Genomic DNA, 20,935 nt, shown 5'->3' with positions numbered 1-20,935 from the left:
GCAAGGTACGTATATGGAAAACTAATGTTAAAGATGCTTTTACTCTTGGGTTTCATGTTGATTCATTATATCAGGTCGGTGGAAGTCCGCTAGGTGTCATGTCTTATGACACATCTCTTCAGTCCAAACTTTGGCATCGGAGGTTTGCCCACCTTCATTATAAAGCTCTACCCAATGTAAGACAAATGGTGACAGGGATGCCCGAATTCTGAATAGAGAAAGAAGGTGTATGTCCAAGATGTGCCGAAGGAAAGCTCAAAAGGGGACCATTCCCCTCAAGCCAAAGCAAGACCTCCGATATATTACAGTTGGTTCACTCAAGCATATCTGAGGCTAGCATGAAGAGGGAGACTACTACACCATATACTCCTGAGCAGAATGGTGTGGCGGAAAGGAAGAACCGTACAATTATGGAAGTTGTCCGTGCCATACTCCATGATCAAAGACTTCCGAAGTTTCTATGGGCAGATGATGTAACAATGCCTGATGTGGAGGAACCCATGGATCCTATTTATCCACCTAAGCCTTCCTCTTCTAGGAAGAGGCCCTCTTAGCTTAGGGGGCTACTCGATGATGCTGAAGGACACAATGCACCCCGAGGAACCTTTCGTGAAAGTAAGAAACCTAACAGGTATCAGGGATACCTGACTATCATGAGCACAATCATACAAAATGAGCCTTCATCATTCTCAGATGTTGTCAAGCATCAAGTATGGAAGGATGCTATGATTGAAGAATATGAGTCTATTATGAAGAATGATGTCTGGGAAGTAGTTCCCAGACCCCAGGACAAGACAGTTGTCACTTCTAAATGGCTTTACAAGATAAAGCATGCAGCAGATGGAAGTACGGAAAAGTATAAGGCTCGTTTTGTCGCTCGTGGCTTCTCCCAGAAGGAAGGTATAGAATATGATGAGATATTTGCACCTGTTGCCAGATATACGACCATCCGCTCGATCATAGCCCTTGCGGCTTCACAAGGATGGAACCTACATCAGATGGATGTCAAGACCGCGTTCTTGCATGGTTCGATCAAAGAAGAGGTCTACATGGAGCAACCCGAAGGATTTGAGATTTATGATCGAAAATCTCATGTATGCAGGTTGAAGAAAGCTCTCTATGGGCTGAAGCAAGCACCTCGAGCATGGTATGAGAGGATCGATAGCTACTTGATGAAGCTGGGATTCACTAGGAGTGAAGCCGATCCTAACCTTTACTTTAAGGTTGAAGATGACAAACCTCTCATACTGGTGTTGTATGTGGATGACCTCTTCCTAACAGGCGCAGACCCTCTTATTCACAAATGTAAGAGGGAGTTGGCTTCTGAATTTGAAATGAAGGATCTAGGACTAATGCACTATGTCCTAGGACTTAAAGTGTGGCAGAAGCCGCGGGAAATTTTCCTATCTCAAGGAAAATATGTGGTGAAGATCCTGGAAAGATTCGGTATGGTGGACTGCAAGCCCATAACTACCCTGATGGAGCTTGGCTTTAAAAAGTTAAGTGGTAATGTTGCTGGACCTGTTTTGTGAAATGCCACCGAGTATCGTCAACTCGTTGAAGCATTAATGTTCTTAGTGAACTCCCGTCCAGTCATATGCTTTGCAGTCAACACATTGAGTCAACATATGGTTGAACCTCACCACATACATTGGATTGGTGCCAAGAATCTGTTGAGATATCTTCGTGGCACAATCACTTATGGGTTAAGATACACTGTCGGAGATGTGAGACTACTTGGATACACTGATGTTGATTGGGCAGGCAATGTGGAGGACCGTAAGAGCACTTCCGGGTGCTATTTCTCCTTGGGATCTGCTTCGATATCCTGGATGAGCAGGAAGCAGAAGTCGGTGGCTTTGAGCACCACCGAAGCAGAGTATATTGTTGCTAGCAAGGCCTCCTGTGAGGCAGTCTAGTTGCGAAAGCTTTTCAGTGAGCTGTTTGGATTTACAATGGATACCACCGTGATCCTATGTAACAACCAGAGTGGGATTCGTTTGTCAGAGAATCCCGTATTTCATGATCACTCCAAGCATATCGATATCAAGTACCACTTTATTCGAGATATGGTGCAACGGGGAGCTATAAGGCTCCAACATATCGGTACAGATAAACAAGTCGCTAACATTCTGACAAAGCCCCTAGGAAAGGTCAAATTTTTGACTTTCCGAGAATGACTTGGTGTCATTCAAAGACCCTCCAATGAGGGTCCTATATGATGCATTGAGCTCTGGGAGCTCCGGGGGGGTGCGGGGTACTTCTTGGAGCGACATATGACCACAGGGTGATTCACCATCCCCTGGTGGTATACATGTACACCCCGTGGCGACTATGTAGCAGGATGATTGGTTCTCCTGTGAGGTCTGGATGATGTGTTCTCCATGACAACTATGTAGCAGGATGATTGGTTCTCCTTTGAGGTCTGGATGATGTGTTCTCCATGACATCTACGTAGCAGGATGATTAGTTCTCCTATGAGGTTTGGATGATGTGTTCTCCATGACATCTATGTAGCAAGATGATTAGTTCTCCTGTGAGGCCTGGATGATGTGTTTCTCCATAGCGTTTATGTAGCAGGATGATTAGTTCTCCTGTGAGGACAGGATTGATTAAATTCTCCTGTCAAGGCATCCTACCCATGCAGTCTGGGACTCATGGGAAGTACCTCTCATCTGATCAATGAGCAGGGAAATGAGGATAGGGACCATAGTAGTACTGATGGACGCATCGCTATATCTATCGTACTCCCTATGCTAAGATGACCTTCATTGATCTGGGATCAATGATACTGGTCTGGGACCAGTGGTAGGAGTTGTGCCCACTATGACGCTGACTTCGAGTCTGTTGACACTGGTCTGGGACCAGTGGTACATACTCTGAGACTGACTTCGAGTCAACGAAGGACTGGTCTGGGACCAGTGGTACATACTCTGAGACTGACTTCGGGTCAATGATACTATGATGCTAACTTCGAGTCGGTTGAGACTGGTTTCAGACCAGTGGTACGCACTCTGAGACTGACTTTGAGTCAGTGGAGGATGATACTGGTCTGGGACCAGTGGTAGGAGTGGTACATACTATGACGCTGACTTCGGGTCGGTTGAGACTGGTCTGGGACCAGTGGTATGCACTCTGAGACTGACTTTGAGTCAATGGAGGATGATACTGGTCTGGGACCAGTGGTAGGAGTTGTACCCACTATGACGCTGACTTCGGGTCAGTTGAGACTGGTCTGGGACCAGTGGTACATACTCTGAGACTGAATTTGAGTCAGTATGATACATCCTCGATCATTTCTTCCTTGTCGTAATTCGGACAAAGTAGAGCAGAGTAGAGCAGAGAGGATAGAGCAGAGCAAAGCAAGGGTCAAGCTGTACAGGGCAGTGCATTTGATAGATGAATAGTAGCGACCAACAGACAGATTGCAGATGGAGTTCTCCCTAGTTGAGAGGGAGTGTTAAAATTGGAAACTAGGGCCAAACTCCATGTGGGTCATCTTATTCATGGCTGATAATATTTTTATTAGATTCCTCTTGTCGAGAGGTGTAGGATTGATCTAAAGATCATCCGATTCCGATAAGTATTAATGGAGATATGAATTTATTTTGATTATGGACAAGCCAACCTAGAACTCATGTAGGCTCAGAAGCCCAACAGTCGCATCTATTCAAACATCTACAGTTGTGTATAAATACAGGAGGACTTTTCCTCATTTGCACTCACTCATCTCATCACATCTCTCTCTCTCTCATGCGCAGAAAAGAGGCTCTTCTCTACTGCACAAAAAAGAGACTCTCTCTCACACATGTGGAAGGAAGGACGCAATTTTGGAGCAGCAACTGTCAAACCAAAGTTTGACCAGCGTTGACCAGAAGACTCCCTCCTCAGGACTATGCTGTAAGTCCATCTGGACCTCCTCTGAAGGCCGCATTTTTTGGTGGTGGAATCAAGCCGATCTAACGGTCAGTTTGCGAGATATTGTTTGCCCTAGTTTGGGACTGATCTAGGGTTTGTTGTTGCTAATGTAAATCTGATTTATGTACCATTTCTCTCTGTTGGATTATTGAAGATAAAGGAAGATTTGATCAAAGGGTTTCCCCACATTGGGGTTTGTCCCTGGCTAGCCACCACATCTTGTGTCTCTTGTCTTGGCTTGTTTTCTGTCGATCGTTTAATGTTCTATCTGCAGTTTACTTTATGTACATGTGATTGCTAATGTATGGATAATAATAAGAAAGATAAGTAAACTGTTATAAGCATAGAACATACCATAACTTAACAAGTTGAAAATCTTCATACTCTGCTACTTTCCTACAACCATTGCATTTCCATCTTTTAATTGTCTTGCAAATTTATGATAATGAGCCTGCATGCTCCTGCAAAATTAAATCTTTGGCAAGCTAAACTTAGGACCTCTCATAACAAATACTCTAGTTATGTGATAGGCATGTGATCTCTAAACATGCAATTATAAAACAAGATATAAATATATCGCTTAAGGGGATTTTGGGAGCATGCTTATGAATTGAGGTCCATGGCTAAATTGCTACCTTTAGGAGTTACGACCTTGTTATTGCTTCACCACAAAGAGGTCACAAGTATCTACCTTCAAGGGTTGGAACCTTGTTTGCTCCACAACTATGATATTGTGATTCTTTATACCTCCATAAGTACATCACAAACTTTATGTATTAGTATTACAACCTTGTAGTTACTTTTAAACTATGGGGTTGTGAGTCTTTACAATCTTGCAACAAATTTGCAACCTATCAACATTGTACTTTTGTTTCTACTTTTTATGTGTGGAGTTGAAAATCTTCATACTCTACTACTTTGCTACAACCATTGCAAATTCCATCTTATAATTTCTTACAACATGCACTCTCCTGCAAGCTTTGATCTCTAGCAGGCTACACTTAGGACCTCGCATAACAAATACTCTAGTGATGTGATAGGCATGTGATCTTTAGACTTGCAATTATACTACAACAAAGAGCTATAAATGTTGAAATTTGGTACCGGAGGACAGGTGGTTCCCTTAGGCTTTGATCTTTGCCCTAGGGAAAAGTGTCCAAAAGAATTTAATTTTTTCTCCTAAAGTGACTTTATAATTTTATAAAGTTAAATCTAATTTAAAAGTGACTTTAAGTGATAAAGTTACTAAGTCTAATTTTAAAGTGACTTTTATAAAGTCAATGAAAAATTAGAAAGGAAAAGTGACTTTGGAAATAAATGACTAAGTGGGTCTTTATTAAAGTGGGGGGAATTAAAAAAAAAAACATTCAATTCAATTCTTTCATGCGCAGATTGAGAGAAGGAGAGAAAGAGAGCAAGGGAGATTTCTGGGCAGTGCAACAGCAGCGGTGTATCAGCAACAACAGCTGTGTATCAGCAACAGCAGCGGTGTATCAGCAACAGCAGCGGTGTATCAGCAGTTGTGTATCAGCAACAGCAGCGGTGTATCAGCAACAGCAGCGGTGTATCAGCAGCTGTGTATCAGCAACAGCAGCGGTGTATCAGCAGTTGTGTATCAGCAACAGCAGCGGTGTATCAGCAGCTGTGTATCAGCAACAGCAGCGGTGTATCAGCAACAACAGCGGTGTAACAGCTGCGGAGTAACAGCAGGCTGAGTTTCAGCAAGGCTGAGATAAGTTGTAAAAGTCTGTTTGCTGATTTTTTGTTGAACATTTCTCTTACTGTAAAAAGGCATTTTCCAGAAATAAAGAAGAGCTCTCAAACTGGTTTTCCCCAAGAGTTGTAGGGGGTTTTTCCAGGGTCACATTGACCAAAAATCTCAGTGTTTAAATGTGTTTTAATGGCTGTTTATTACTGCTGATTTTTATTTCTGCAATTTCCAGCATTCTGTAAAATTTCCAGAATTTGTGTTTTCAGCAAATTTATTTTTTTCAGCTTGTTAAATGTATGGTTATGGGAAAGGGCATTTAACTATATGGGAGAAATAAGGAGAAACTGAAAACCAGGGTGGGAAATGAGAAATTTCTACATGGTATCAGAGGTTGAGTGCTGAAAGGCAGTTTGGGACAACAAAAGGAAAAATTACAGCTGCTGATTTTTTCACTCAGAAAATTCCAGCAAGCTGATTTTTCATAAACAGCAGTTTTATCTTTACTACAGCAGTGCTATTTTTCAGTTTTAGGACAGCAGGATGTCTTTGGGATTGAGGGTGGAGGATAGGCTAGATGGGCATATAAATTACAGCGTTTGGAAGGAGAAAATGCAGAGTATCTTTGAGGAGGCAGAAGTCTGGGATATCATGGTGCATACTACACAGAACCCTGTTGTTGTGCCTACTGATGCTACTCAGTTGGCTGCTTATAATAAAAAGAACAACAAGGGTAAGAGGCTGATTCTAGACGGAATCAAAGACCATTGCATTCCTCATGTGAGAGGAAAGAGCAATGCCTATGAGATGTGGACAGCATTGTCCAATCTCTACCAGAGTACCAATGAGAACCGGAAGATGGTCCTGAAGGAGAAGCTGAAGAACATTAAGATGGGTAATAATAGTGCAACTGGATATCTCACAAAGATTACTAATGTGAGAGATGAGTTGGCAGCGATTGGAGAGGCCATTCCACCCACTGAGTTGGTGCGGATTGCAATGAATGGCCTCCCCCGTTCATGGTTGAACTTTGCTGATGGGGTTTGTGCACGTGAGACCCTTCCCACATGGAAGAGGTTTTGGGATGATTGCATTCAGACAGAGATCAGGAAAGGTCAGCTTGGGGCAGCCAAGCCAGGTGAGCAGGATGAGGATGTAGCACTGGTGGCAGGAGGCAAGAAAGGCAAAGGGAAGAAGCAGGCTTCCACAAGCAGTGGTGGGGGCAAAGGCAAAGGTAAAGGTAAACAGGGGAACACACAGAAGGACCATTCCAAGGTGAAGTGTTAGAATTGTCAAAAGATGGGACACTATGCAGTTGTGTGTCCGGAGAAGAAGAAGAAGAAGGGGAAGAACCAGGATGTGGCAGCGTCAGCAGAGATTGAGGACTTTGCTGGTCGTTTTGACTGGGAGTTTGCGTTCACTACGTGTGAGTCCTCTAGTGCAGAATCACCTGCCACACAGGTTCAGAGGGAGCATGTTTTTCCCTCGATTAGCGGAGCATCTTCAGGTATCTGGTATGTGGACAGTGGGGCTTCACGTCATATGACAGGAGTCCGTGAGTACTTCTCAGAGCTTTCAGAGAGTGGCACTGATATTGAGGTAGTACTCGGTGATGACAGAGTTGTCAGAGCAGTCGGGGTGGGGACAGTGACATTTCAGAGGGAGTCCAAACCTCCCTTGAAGGTGTCAGAGGTTCTTTATGTGCCAGGGATGAGGAAGAACTGTTGAAAAGTGTGCAACAAGAAATGCTTGTTGAGAGTGCAACAAGATGATGGAGCTTAGTGAAAAGAGTCGCCTTCACTAAGTGGGCCCGCAGGCTATTTTTGGCGCAAGTCTATTTTTAGACTATGTCTATTTTTAGACATATGGATCATGTCTATGGATGATTGATCAAGTTGGGAAAAATAGATGGACTTCTATTTTTGATGAAAGTGTGAGTGATCACAGTGTGAGTGATTACAGTGTGAGTGATCACAGTGTGAGTGATCAAAGTCAAAAATAGAAAAGTCAAATATTATTATCTCACAATAATATTTGGACTATAAACTTAATCTTAATCTCTTGGAGCACTTCAGTTTGAGCTACGGAAGTGGCACATGCAGCTGTCAGAAGGAAATTCGTTTTTCTTATGAGTCAGTTGAGTTGTTGCATGCATGACTTCAGTTAGAACTCAAGTGAGTTGAGTTTAGTGGACTGGAGGTATAGTTGATGGAGTTGTGTTCAGTTTAGCTTTGTTAAACTGGTTGTATTTAGTCTAACTGATCAATAGACTAGAGATGAGTTGGGTGAATTAGTTATTAATTAATTCACAAGTTATTAACTCATAATGCAACTATAGAATACATCAGTTAACTCAGTTGCATGTCAGTGCATGTTCAGTTCAGCAGGGACAAGTGTTAGAGGATCAGATTGCTATCAGTTGTGACTATAGCTGTGCATGATGATTTGCACAATCAAAGGATTGAGTATGCCAATGAGTTTGCTCACGTATCTTCATGATATTATAGTTGTTGCTCACGTCCAACATAGTGTGGGTGACTATTTTGCAGTGTAAAATCGAGTTTGGGAAGCTATTCTCATCAGTTCTCGAGCAGGTTTGAGCAGTGGAGGCAGGCAAGCAGCGGGAGAGATTTGGAGATCAAATCTGAGCTGTATTGTGTGTAACAGGTGGAGATACTTGTGAGAAGTATTATGCTTTGTATTGTTACATGATTCAATCAATATAATATACAGATAGTGTGGGGTTTTTAGCGAGATGCTTTCCCCGGGATACATACTGTGTTAATGAGTTTGATTGATGCTTCTATGTGTGCCTGTGGATGTTTCTGCTTCTGTAATTTGATGATCAACGTAGAGGAGATTATGTATTATACATGTTCCGCTTAAATTGTATGATCAGGATAATCTCTGTTGAATATGTGTCATATTATTCAAAATTTCTACATGGTATCAGAGCTAGATAATTGTAGAAAAAATTTCTACATGGTATCGGAGCTAGATAATTGTAGAAAAAATTTCTACATGGTATCGGAGCTGCTTGATTTGTAGAAGAGATTTTTACAGGATATCAAGCGAGGATTGATCATCAGATCTACTATTCAAGAAGTGTTTACATTCTATTTCTTTAGGCAGAGTCTGTAATCGGGCCAGGTAGCCTCTGGATTCATCCTTCCCTTGGAAGGTGAGATATCCGGTGAATGCCCATACAGTCGATCTCTGTACAAGAAATAATTTGTTCTCACGAATTCTAGATCGGAAGCAGTTGAGTTTTGTGCTGGTGGAATTCGAATTTAATTCCAAAGCAAGAGATAAAACTCAGAAACATTCAGTGTGAGAATGGAGACAGTATGCCCCAGTATCTCACGAAGTTCACCCAATGGTGGGATGAGCTGGGAAGTGTGGGGGTGACTGTCGAATGAGGATGGTGAGTCTAGCACTCCTTGACCTTCCTAAGAGTTGGCATAGCTACCAGGACTCGGTGAATGGAAGGGAGAAACTGCCAGGATGGGAGAGACTTTGGTCGGATCTTGTGCAGGAGGAGATTAGACAGAGCACCAGAGATGGTTCTTCATTCATGCAGGATGAGGAGAACTATGCCTTAGCGAGTAAGGTGAAGAAGGGGAAGGAGAAGGGTTCTCTTTCCGAATCTTGTTCTTCCAGTGATGGGAAGAAGGTTGACAAGTCGAAGGTGAGATGCTTTCGTTGTCATGAGATTGGTTTACGGGTCAGGAACATGTATGCTCTTGAGGTTCAAGATGCATGCAAAGCCTTGAGCAGCAAGGCAACTGATGGAGACTTGGTGGTTGAGAGGGAGCGTATATTACCTCTCAACATGCAGAGCCAGAAGAAGTCTCAGACAATTGTGGAGGAGCCACGATTGGTGCAGCAGCTTCAGGAGGTTGTGGAGGAGCCACAACAGGGGAAGCTGAGAGGAGATCGAGTAGAGACATCTACTCATCCAAAGACCTCCAGTAGGGGGAAACTTCAAGCCAGGTGGGCTGAGGGATCGCATGCAGCCATACCTCCAGGTAGGAGGTGGGGTGATGTGGATTGATTGTCCCAAGGAGGAGGGGCAGGATCCTTGAGGTACCCAACCTCTTGGATGAGACCTTGCTACGGGAGCCCCGATGTGTAGTAGCAGGAACTGACTGATTGGGTAGAGACAGATGCGGATGGAGCGGCAGAGAGAGCGACAGTGCAGGGAATCCCAGGACAGCGCATAGCTAGCAGGCTGTAGCAATGCGAGAGGCACAAGTGTTTTGCACAGTGCTAGGTGGCACAGAGAGGTGTGCAATGGTGCGAGATGCATGGAGATGTTGCAGTAGCGCAGATGTTAGAGAGGGAGCACTTGTCAGCAGCAGGTAGAGCTTCAGCATCAGAGGGTGTTTCTATCCCAACAGGGAGGTCAGTTGGGAGGTGCAGTGCAGATGCAATGCTGGGAGATAGAACCAGCAGCAGCACGGATGCAGTCAGAGATCAAAGTGACAGAGGCTAGAGCAGTCAGATACTGAAGCGCACAGAGATGCAGAGTTTCAGTTGACAGAGGCAATAGCAGTCAGAGACTTTGATGACAGAGCAAGTGAACCGGCCAAATGTGTTGCATGGAGAACATTCCAGAGTTACAGGATCGGGTTTGAGAGGAAGCCTTTCTTGTTGAGAGGGAGTGTTGAAAAGTGTGCAACAAGAAATGCTTGTTGAGAGTGCAACAAGATGATGGAGCTTAGTGAAAAGAGTCGCCTTCACTAAGTGGGCCCGCAGGCTATTTTTGGCGCAAGTCTATTTTTAGACTATGTCTATTTTTAGACATATGGATCATGTCTATGGATGATTGATCAAGTTGGGAAAAATAGATGGACTTCTATTTTTGATGAAAGTGTGAGTGATCACAGTGTGAGTGATTACAGTGTGAGTGATCACAGTGTGAGTGATCAAAGTCAAAAATAGAAAAGTCAAATATTATTATCTCACAATAATATTTGGACTATAAACTTAATCTTAATCTCTTGGAGCACTTCAGTTTGAGCTACGGAAGTGGCACATGCAGCTGTCAGAAGGAAATTCGTTTTTCTTATGAGTCAGTTGAGTTGTTGCATGCATGACTTCAGTTAGAACTCAAGTGAGTTGAGTTTAGTGGACTGGAGGTACAGTTGATGGAGTTGTGTTCAGTTTAGCTTTGTTAAACTGGTTGTATTTAGTCTAACTGATCAATAGACTAGAGATGAGTTGGGTGAATTAGTTATTAATTAATTCACAAGTTATTAACTCATAATGCAACTATAGAATACATCAGTTAACTCAGTTGCATGTCAGTGCATGTTCAGTTCAGCAGGGACAAGTGTTAGAGGATCAGATTGCTATCAGTTGTGACTATAGCTGTGCATGATGATTTGCACAATCAAAGGATTGAGTATGCCAATGAGTTTGCTCACGTATCTTCGTGATATTATAGCTGTTGCTCACGTCCAACATAGTGTGGGTGACTATTTTGCAGTGTAAAATCGAGTTTGGGAAGCTATTCTCATCAGTTCTCGAGCAGGTTTGAGCAGTGGAGGCAGGCAAGCAGCGGGAGAGATTTGGAGATCAAATCTGAGCTGTATTGTGTGTAACAGGTGGAGATACTTGTGAGAAGTATTATGCTTTGTATTGTTACATGATTCAATCAATATAATATACAGATAGTGTGGGGTTTTTAGCGAGATGCTTTCCCCGGGATACATACTGTGTTAATGAGTTTGATTGATGCTTCTATGTGTGCCTGTGGATGTTTCTGCTTCTGTAATTTGATGATCAACGTAGAGGAGATTATGTATTATACATGTTCCGCTTAAATTGTATGATCAGGATAATCTCTGTTGAATATGTGTCATATTATTCAAAATTTCTACAAGAACCTCATATCCGTCTCAGCTTTGGAGGACAGAGGATATGAGGTACTGTTCAGGGGAGGACAGGTGTTGATGTATCCTAGGGGCACTCTAGCTGATTCAGTTAGAGTGATAGGTGTACGCCATGCAAAGGTGTACAAGTTTGCATTCCAGCCCCTTTTGGCATTGAGCAGTAGTACCGACAGCAGAGCTAGCAGTTCTGAGCTGTGTGAGATTTGGCACCGCAGGATGGGACATATGTATCATGGAGCCTTGAGGACATTGCAGGAGATCACTACAGGTGTGCCAAATTTCAGTACTGATCACTTTGATACTTGCAGAGGTTGTGCGATGGGCAAGTTTGCCAAATCCCTTTTTCCCAGCAGTGACAGCAGAGCGACGGGGATACTTGATTTGATTCATTCCGATGTGAGCGGTCGGATGTCTCATGTTTCCTTGAGTGGATATGAGTACTATGTTTTATTCATTGATGATCACTCCAGGAGGACCTGGATTTATTTCTTGAAGACCAAGAGTGAGGTCTTCAAGCGGTTTCAGGAGTTCAGAGCTCTTGTGAAGACTCAGACAGGTCGAAATATCAAGTCCCTGAGGTCGGACAATGGAGGAGAGTACACCCTTGGAGAGTTTGTTGACTATTGTGCGGAGGCAGGCATTAGGAGGGAGTTCACTGTTCCTTACAACCCCCAGCAGAACGGGGTTGCGGAGAGGAAGAACAGATCCATCATAGGGGCTGCCAAAGCCATGTTACATGATCAGGGGTTGCTATTGTTCTTGTGGGCAGAGGCCTGCAACACAGTTGTTTACTTGCAGAACAGGAGTCTGCATCGTGCCCTGGGGCACATGACTCCAGAGGAGGCTTTCTCTGGGAAGAAGCCTGATATTGGTCATCTTCATATCTTTGGATGCATTACATACTCCTATATACCCAAGGAGAAGAGGACCAAACTAGAGCCCACCGCAGAGAAGGGTATCTTTGTGGGCTACAATGAGACCTCAAAGGCCTTTCGGATTTACATTCCTGCACAGAGGAGAGTTGTTGTCAGACGGGATGTGAAGTTCGAGGAGGACAGGGCCTTTAGGAGGTCACGAGAGTTAGAGTATCTGGATCAGCCAGACCCTCAGCAGCAGTTGAGTCAGTCGCAGGGATCCAATGGGCAGGGATCAGGAGGATCCGGAGGTATATCTATGAGGATGTCAGGTCCGTCAGTGAGCAGTGGCTCGCCAAGCCAGAGGGGTGGTGCTCCGGGCAGCATGTAGAGCAGTTCACTAGGGAGTCCATTGATGGACAGTTCACACGGTGCCTCAGCTTCTACAGGTTCAGGTGTAGGCAAGAGGACAGCAGACAGACAGTCAGGAGTTTAGGCTACTGATGGTGATGAGGAGGAGGAGTTTCATTCTCCTATGGGAGAAGCATACTCAGGGAAGAGAAAGCCCAAGTGGCTTCAGGACACCTTGAGAGATGCCACATCTGTTGCTGAGCCGAAGAAGCCGGTCAGAGAGAGTAGACCACCTGAGAGGTTTTGTAGCTATATGGCGATGGTTACCAGCATCCTTGACTCTGAGCCTTCTAGCTATGAGGAGGCAGCTAGCCAGTAGGTCTGGAGAGAGGCCATGCAGGAGGAGTATTCTTCTATCATGAAGAATGATGTTTGGGAGGTGGTGCCGAGGCCTGAGGGCAAATCCGTGGTTACTTCCAGATGGCTTTACAAGGTAAAGCATGTTGCAGATGGCAGCATTGAGAAATTCAAAGCGAGGTTTGTGGCTAGAGGGTTCTCCCAGGTAGAGGGAGTTGATTGAGGAGACCTTCGCTCCCGTGGCTCGATATACTTCGATCCGCTCCATTATATCGATAGCAGCAGAGATGGGTTGGAAGATCCACCAGATGGATGTGAAGACCGCATTTCTCAATGGCTTCATACAGGAGGAGGTGTACATTGAGCAGCCACAGGGCTTTGAGGTGCATGGGAAGGAGTCCCATGTGTGCAGACTGAAGAAGGCCCTTTATGGCCTGAAGCAAGCTCCCAGAGCTTGGTACTCCAGGATAGATACATATTTGCAGGGGATGGGTTTCACAAAGAGTGAGGCAGATCCGAACCTTTACTTTATTGTGATTGGTGAGGAGCCTCTCATTCTGGTACTGTATGTGGATGACTTGATCATTACAGGTGCAGAGAGACTCATAGAGCACTGCAAGAGAGATCTTGCGACGGAGTTTGAGATGAAGGACATTGGCTTGATGCATTACTTTTTGGGTTTGGAGGTGTGGCAGGAGGAGGGGCATTTCTTCCTGGGGCAGGGGAAGTATATTGTGGACATCCTTAGCAAATTCCACATGGAGGATTGTAGACCCATGTCGACACCGATGATCACCAACTGGAAGAAGCTTCATGCTTCGGATTCCGAGTTGGTGGATCCCACATTGTACAGGCAGTTGATTGGTTCCTTGATGTATTTGGTCAACACTAGACCAGATATCTGTTTTGCAGTCAACACGATGAGTCAGTTTATGTGTGAGCCTAGGAAGGTTCACTGGGTGGCTGCAAAACACATTTTGCGGTACTTGCGGGGGACAGTGGATTATGGTCTGGACTACAGGCAGGGAGATGGAGTGAGATTGGCAGGATACACTGATTCTGATTGGGCAGGTTGTGCTTCTGATAGGAAGAACACTTCAGGGTGCTGTTTTGGGTTGGGTTCAGCAGTAGTGTCATGGTTCAGCCGGAAGCAGCAGTCAGTAGCACTGAGTTCAGCAGAAGCAGAGTATATGGCAGCCAGTCTAGCTAGTTGTGAGGCTATCTGGCTTCGCAAGATGTTGTTTGGCTTATTTGGTCAGCCGTTGAGACCTTCAGTGATTTACTGTGATAATCAGAGTTGCATTAAACTCACGGAGAATCCAGTATTTCATGACAAGTCAAAGCATATCGGGATCAGATATCATTTCATCAGAGACTATGTTCAGAAGGGAGTTGTGAAGCTTGAGTATATTTCCACTGATGAGCAGGTTGCAGATATCCTTACCAAAGCCTTACCACGGGGCAAGCATGTCTACTTCAGAGACAAGATGGGTGTGGTGAGGAACACCTTCCTCGGTAAGAGGGAGTGTTGAAATTTGGTACCGGAGGACAGGTGGTTCCCTTAGGCTTTGATCTTTGGCCTAGAGAAAAGTGTCCAAAAGAATTTAATTTTTTCTCCTAAAGTGACTTTATAATTTTATAAAGTTAAATCTAATTTAAAAGTGACTTTAAGTGATAAAGTTACTAAGTCTAATTTTAAAGTGACTTTTATAAAGTCAATGAAAAATTAGAAAAGAAAAGTGACTTTGGAAATAAATGACTAAGTGGGTCTTTATTAAAGTGGGGGGAATTAAAAAAAAAAAACATTTGATTCAATTCTTTCATGAGCAGATTGAGAGAAGGAGAGAAAGAGAGCAAGGGAGATTTCTGGGCGGTGCAACAGCAGCGGTGTATCAGCAGCTGTGTATCAGCAACAACAGCTGTGTATCAGCAACAGCAGCGGTGTATCAGCAACAGCAGCAGTGTATCAGCAGCTGTGTATCAGCAACAGCAGCGGTGTATCAGCAACAGCAGCGGTGTATCAGCAACTGTGTATCAGCAACAGCAGCGGTGTATCAGCAGCTGTGTATCAGCAACAGCAGCGATGTATCAGCAACAGCAGCGGTGTATCAGCAACAGCAGCAGTGTATCAGCAGCTGTCTATCAACAACAACAGCGGTGTATCAGCAACAGCAGCGGTGTAACAGCGGCGGAGTAACAGCAGGCTGAGTTTCAGCAAGGCTGAGATAAGTTGTAAAAGTCTGTTTGCTGATTTTTTGTTGAACATTTCTCTTACTGTAAAAAGGCATTTTCCAGAAATAAAGAAGAGCTCTCAAACTGGTTTTCCCCGAGAGTTGTAGGGGGTTTTTCCAGGGTCACATTGACCAAAAATCTCAGTGTTTAAATGTGTTTTAATGGCTGTTTATTACTGCTAATTTTTATTTCTGCAATTTCCAGCATTCTGTAAAATTTCCAGAATTTGTGTTTTCAGCAAATTTATTTTTTTCAGCTTGTTAAATGTACGGTTATGGGAAAGGGCATTTAACTATATGGGAGAAATAAGGAGAAACTGAAAACCGAGGTGGGAAATGAGAAATTTCTACAATAAATCTATGGCTTAAGGGGACTTCGAAACATGCTTATGAAATGAGGTCCATGGCTAAATAGCAACCTTTGGGAGTTACAACCTTGTTATTACTCCACCACTATGAAATCACAAGTATCTACCTTTCAGGGTTGCCACCTTTATATTAGTGTTCCACAAGGATGCATCCCCCTAGGTGGGTGATGTGCTCCCCATGTTTCATATGCTCCCGAGATGGGGATATTCTTGGAGAAATGTTTTCCCACATCCCCGTTTTAGGGAGATGCAAGAGGAAATGTTTCCTGACATGGGAGACATTATTCCCCAAAAAAGCTTCTTGCAGGTGTCCCCCGTCAAAAGGGGTAGGGTTGGGCATCTCCCCCTAAATTTTGCCTAAAAACAATAATTTATAAGTGGGAAGCCTAATATTCAACCCTAGAGTTCTACTAAGCCTAATATTCATCCTTTTACTTGAACTTTTAACATTATCATTAATTGTTTCAAGATGTTTGAGAGTGATTCCAACCTCATTGGATTTCATACAAAGAAAGTAGAATTCTAGATCCCACTCAAAATCTAGCAGACTTAACAGTTTTCAGGATTTCAAGATTGGGGGGATTGCAACATTTCCATTGGATCCTATCATGTACAAGGGTATGGAACTAGCATTTAATCAAGAGCACCAAACCTTCTATGTACGTCGATGTTGGTGGCGTTGATTGTTGAACTCCTCCATCATGCCCTAGTAAAAGTGTACCAATCACTCAAGCAAAAGCTCAATTTGACATGTTAACCTTCTTCTATCTTATTTTAATGCTCAGAGAGTGATATCGATGATAAGGATCCCAATATAGGCAATGATTTTGATGATATGTAGGTATTTGTTGTAACATGAACTTTTTTGGACTATAGAGGCCATCTAAGGCCTCTTTGTTGATGTATTTTTAGTTCAAAGATGGATTCCAGATATATATATATATATTTGTGTATAATGTCTTGGATTCATCTTAACTCTAGATATTAATGACCTCAAACCAAGTCTTTGACTCGTCACTTCTTTTTTTTTAGTTTGAGTAATTTCAATTTACTATTTCAATCTTCAGACTTTAATATCTACAATTTTGCTTAGTACTAATAAGATTCTAGAATAATGTATGACGAATAGATTCTAGAATGATGAGTGATAAATTTAAATCAATGTAGATTCTAGAATGATGAATATAAATAAACGTACACGACATTTTACTATTTATATTTCATTGAATCATATATGATGTATGAACTAATACTAATGTATTTCATTATTGAATTTGAATACATATACAGACCCCAACATGCCCCATCCCCCTTACATTTCCCTAAAATTTGTGGGTGCTCCCACACGTCCCCCCTGTGTGTCTCGTCTCCCATTCCCATGCCCCCCTGTCCCATAAACTTCGTAGAACATTGCTTTCTATTGCTCCACAGGACCACAACTATGGGATTGTGATTCTTTAAACCTCCATAAGTACATCACAAACTTTAGGTATCACAGAGCCTTGTAATTTGCAACCTTTTAGTGTTGTAGTTGTGTTTATACTTTCTAAATATAGATTTGAAAATCTTCATACTCTGCTACTTTTCTACAACCATTGCAATTTCCATCTTATGTCTTGCAACCTTACAATAGTGAGCCTGCATATTCCTATGAGCTTTGACAAATATGTTTCGTGAAGCTTTCAGAATTTGTAATGTTCCCTATGAATTGATTGCCTATGGAAGGACAAAATAGCATATCCGACCTTGTAGGTTATTGTCTTGATAAAGGGGTAAAAACCTAATTTTTCCAATATCGGGGCAACATTATGCAAAAGTTGGGTCCGCTAGGACAAAAAAAACCCAAAATTGGTGGTTGCACCCACAACCCCTCACAGTTAGGAGCCCGTGGAGAAATCTATAAATAAGAGGAGAGTTAGAATCAAATTAGCATCATCAAATTAGATCAACTTCATCTATTCCTTGAGCTGTGGCTCTAAGGGTTTTAAGACCCCTTTCCCCTACTAATTTCGGTGGTGAAATATTCCACCCTAGAGTCTAAAACTCCTTTTATCTTCTTTTTTATTCCAGAAAGCAGGGAATCTATCTGGCTGGAAGACATCAAGATTTGGTGGCAAGATCAAGTACAGGACTCTAATTTGCCGGACTGTTCAGGACTGTTCTAAGACATTTTTGGTGCTTCTTTCCTCTGTGACAGACAGGTTTCTGTAGCAGAAATGTGAGAAGGGATTCTGGCATGTTGTGAGAAGATCCAAGATATCTCGGCCCCCCCTGAGGAATACTCGGCAACCCTGAGGCAGACTAGTCAAACCGACCTGAGGCAATTAAGCCTCTCTGAGGCACAACTCGGCCATCTTGCAGCAGATCAGTCAACCCCTCCTGAGACAATTCAGCCTCCCTCAGGCATTTCGACTGGGTTTAATATCTTGTTCTGAGACCATTCAGTCCTTGTCCTGAGGCCAGGCTGAGGTAATTCATCTATGTTCAGTGGCAGCATTGGACGAATCCTTAAGACAGTGCGGACTAGTACCTTTTCTTGAGACTGTTCGGACCTTGTCCAGTGACCAAGCTGAAGTAGCATTGGGTGACTATTGAAGGCAGTTCAGGCTAAACTACTCTGGCTGATCGATCCTCTCTTTGAGGCATAATCAAAGCAATTAGTCAACCTCTGTGGCAGCTTGGAAAGATTCCTGAAGCAGCTCATGTATGGCTGAAGGTAGAATTCAGAAGAGTCTTTCCTAAGGGTTCAGTAAAGCAAGAAAATTATCTGCGGAGTTGCTATAGGAGCTATTCTGAGTTACAGTACTCTTTCAGACAGTGAATTAGCCCCAGTTCTATAGGCTGTAGTGAAGTCCAATTAAGCTAGTAACGTTAATTCATTTGACAGACAGTATCGTAAAGTATTTGGTTGGACAGATTCTGGTTATTGAACAATCATTGTGAAATTACGTGATATCACATTTATGTTGGCTAAGATTACTATTGCACTGAATAATTTGTGTTTTATGAAGGAAATGCCTGCTGTTGTATGAATGCATGAACATTTATTGAATTTCTGCTGGAAACCCTAGGAAGAAAAATCACCCTAGGACACTACAGAATCTGTCCTTGCACTTAAAATTGTTGCCTATTGTGGGCTCACAAGAGCATATCTGTCGTGCATGTCGGTTATTCCCTCCCACAAGTTTTTATTGAGATTAGTTGCACTAAACAGGATTATTTATAGGCAAAGTGACAGCCTTAGAATCGGATAGATTTGATAGAATTAAAGGCCATCTAACTAGGGCCATCAATCCCCAATTATGCCTTAGTGGTAAATATTTTAAATTTTTGCAGATGAGCTTTATTTATCCAGTACATGGTTATAGCCCCTTGATTAGAGCTGACTACAGATTTTACATTGGTGATTTCTTGTATCCCTTTGCCTATATATAGGCATGTGCAATGAGTATGATAGTGCAGGATTTTGTGTTTTACAAGTATGGCTTAGAACTGTCACAAAGTTCGTCGAACTTTAACCTTGAGGTTCGAATTTTGGTGGACCTTAAAAAAAAATTGAGGTTCGGCGAACCTCATAGTCATTGACCAAGTCCATAGATCAAAACTCATAACCTCATGTCACAACTCAAGGTTGTAATTTATCCTTACAGTTTCCATGTTAGTGATAGCATTTTTTATGTTTACTGATGTTTATTTCTTACTATTTTATCCTATAATTCATTTTAAATTAATATATATATATATAGAAAATGTATATAGATGAACCTAATGGCGAACCCCATCAAAAAATTCGAACTCAAACCGAACCTAATCATTGTCGAACTCGAACTCGAACCAAAACATGTGACACTGGCTTAGGAGACTAAGCTGGGCCAAAAGCAGCATTATCACTACCATGAATAATCTGTTCCTCAGTTGGAAAACATATACCCTCTCTGGAAAGCTACTGTTCTATCTACTAATTTATTGGGATTTATAATGTTTGATGGGTTCTCTATGCTATATCTCTGGTACTTAGCTGCTGTTATGGTTGTTTAACTTTGAAAAACTGCTATTGCGATCCTCTAAAAATCTGCAGTCAAACTACTGTTAATTAGTGCTGAATCTTCTGCTGTTAGTGATGAAATTGTGGCTGTTAGTACTGATATATTGTTGTTACCACCGTTAAAATACACTTCTTTCTATCTACTAATTTATTGGATTAAATGGGTTCTCTGTGCTAGATCTCTAGTATTTAGCTGCCGTTATGGTTGTTGATCTCTGGAAACCTGTTGTTATGGTTCTCTAAAAACCTGCCGTCAAACTACTGTTAATTAGTGCCAAATAGTGACAAATCTTCTGTTCTCAAAATACTGTTCATTAGTGCTGAATCTGTAGTATTTAGCCGCTGTTGTGGTTGTTGAACTCTGAAAATCTGTTGTTATGGCTCTCCAAAAACCTGCTGCCAAACTACTCTTATTTAGTGCTGAATATTCTGTTCTCAAACTACTGTTCATTAGTGCTGAATCTCCTGCTGTTAGTAATAAAATTGCAGCTATTAATGCTGATCTACCGCTGTTACCACCATTCAAATACACTTCTACTCATGCCCAATTAGCTCCAGTTTCCTGATCTGTTCAGATTTCCAGCTTTCTATTATGAGTTTCCTTCCATTATAAGGGAAGATTGCTAATTTCGCTTATAGCATATGATCAAACCAATAACTTGTTTCATTGCTGTTTGTAACTGCTTGAATTAACAGCTCATTTTCACCTATATCTTAAAAGGGACAAACAAGAAGCATAAAAGTTATATTTCTCTGTCTCCATGTAATAAAAGCCCTAATATGTGTTAATTATTGGCAGATTTATTTTTGCTTCAATAGTTATGTCACTTATTCTAGTGGATGAGAACCATAAGATACTTACTTACAGACTGATATGCTGTAGTCAAATCACACAATTCTTTATGCTATAAAGCACAAAAAGGGATGCACCGTAAAAACAAATAAACAAATCAAAAAGATGAAAATTTAAGGAAAACGAGCTGAAACATTCAATCAGATTCACCCTCAACTTGGGCAGTAAGCACTGAAAATAATAATTTAATTTTCAGCATGTATTTTTTCCTGGTCAGATTAATTTCCAGTACTGTAAAAGCAGACTGGACCAGGGCAGTCAATTGCTAACTGTCACTTCTAAGAATCAAAAATTATTTCTATGAATCAGAAGTTAGTGGTCTGATTGTGTGTTATCCAAGAAATACAGTATGA

The 20,935-nt window shown here is 42.3% G+C and overlaps 1 long non-coding RNA gene across 1 annotated transcript in view; it reads right to left on the bottom strand.

Moving 5' to 3' along the window:
* LOC149262624 (uncharacterized) overlaps positions 1 to 20,935 on the bottom strand; it is an 80,098-nt gene that overhangs the window by 58,167 nt on the left and 996 nt on the right. The window lies entirely within an intron of this gene.

The sequence above is a fragment of the Pinus tabuliformis genome, chromosome 6, assembly GCF_031772625.1.
Source record: "Pinus tabuliformis cultivar Carrire ecotype Pingquan chromosome 6, CPIR1, whole genome shotgun sequence".
NCBI lineage: Eukaryota > Viridiplantae > Streptophyta > Pinopsida > Pinales > Pinaceae > Pinus > Pinus tabuliformis.
Note: the sequence above shows the minus strand (reverse complement) of the source record. Positions and strands in the feature narration are given on the sequence as shown.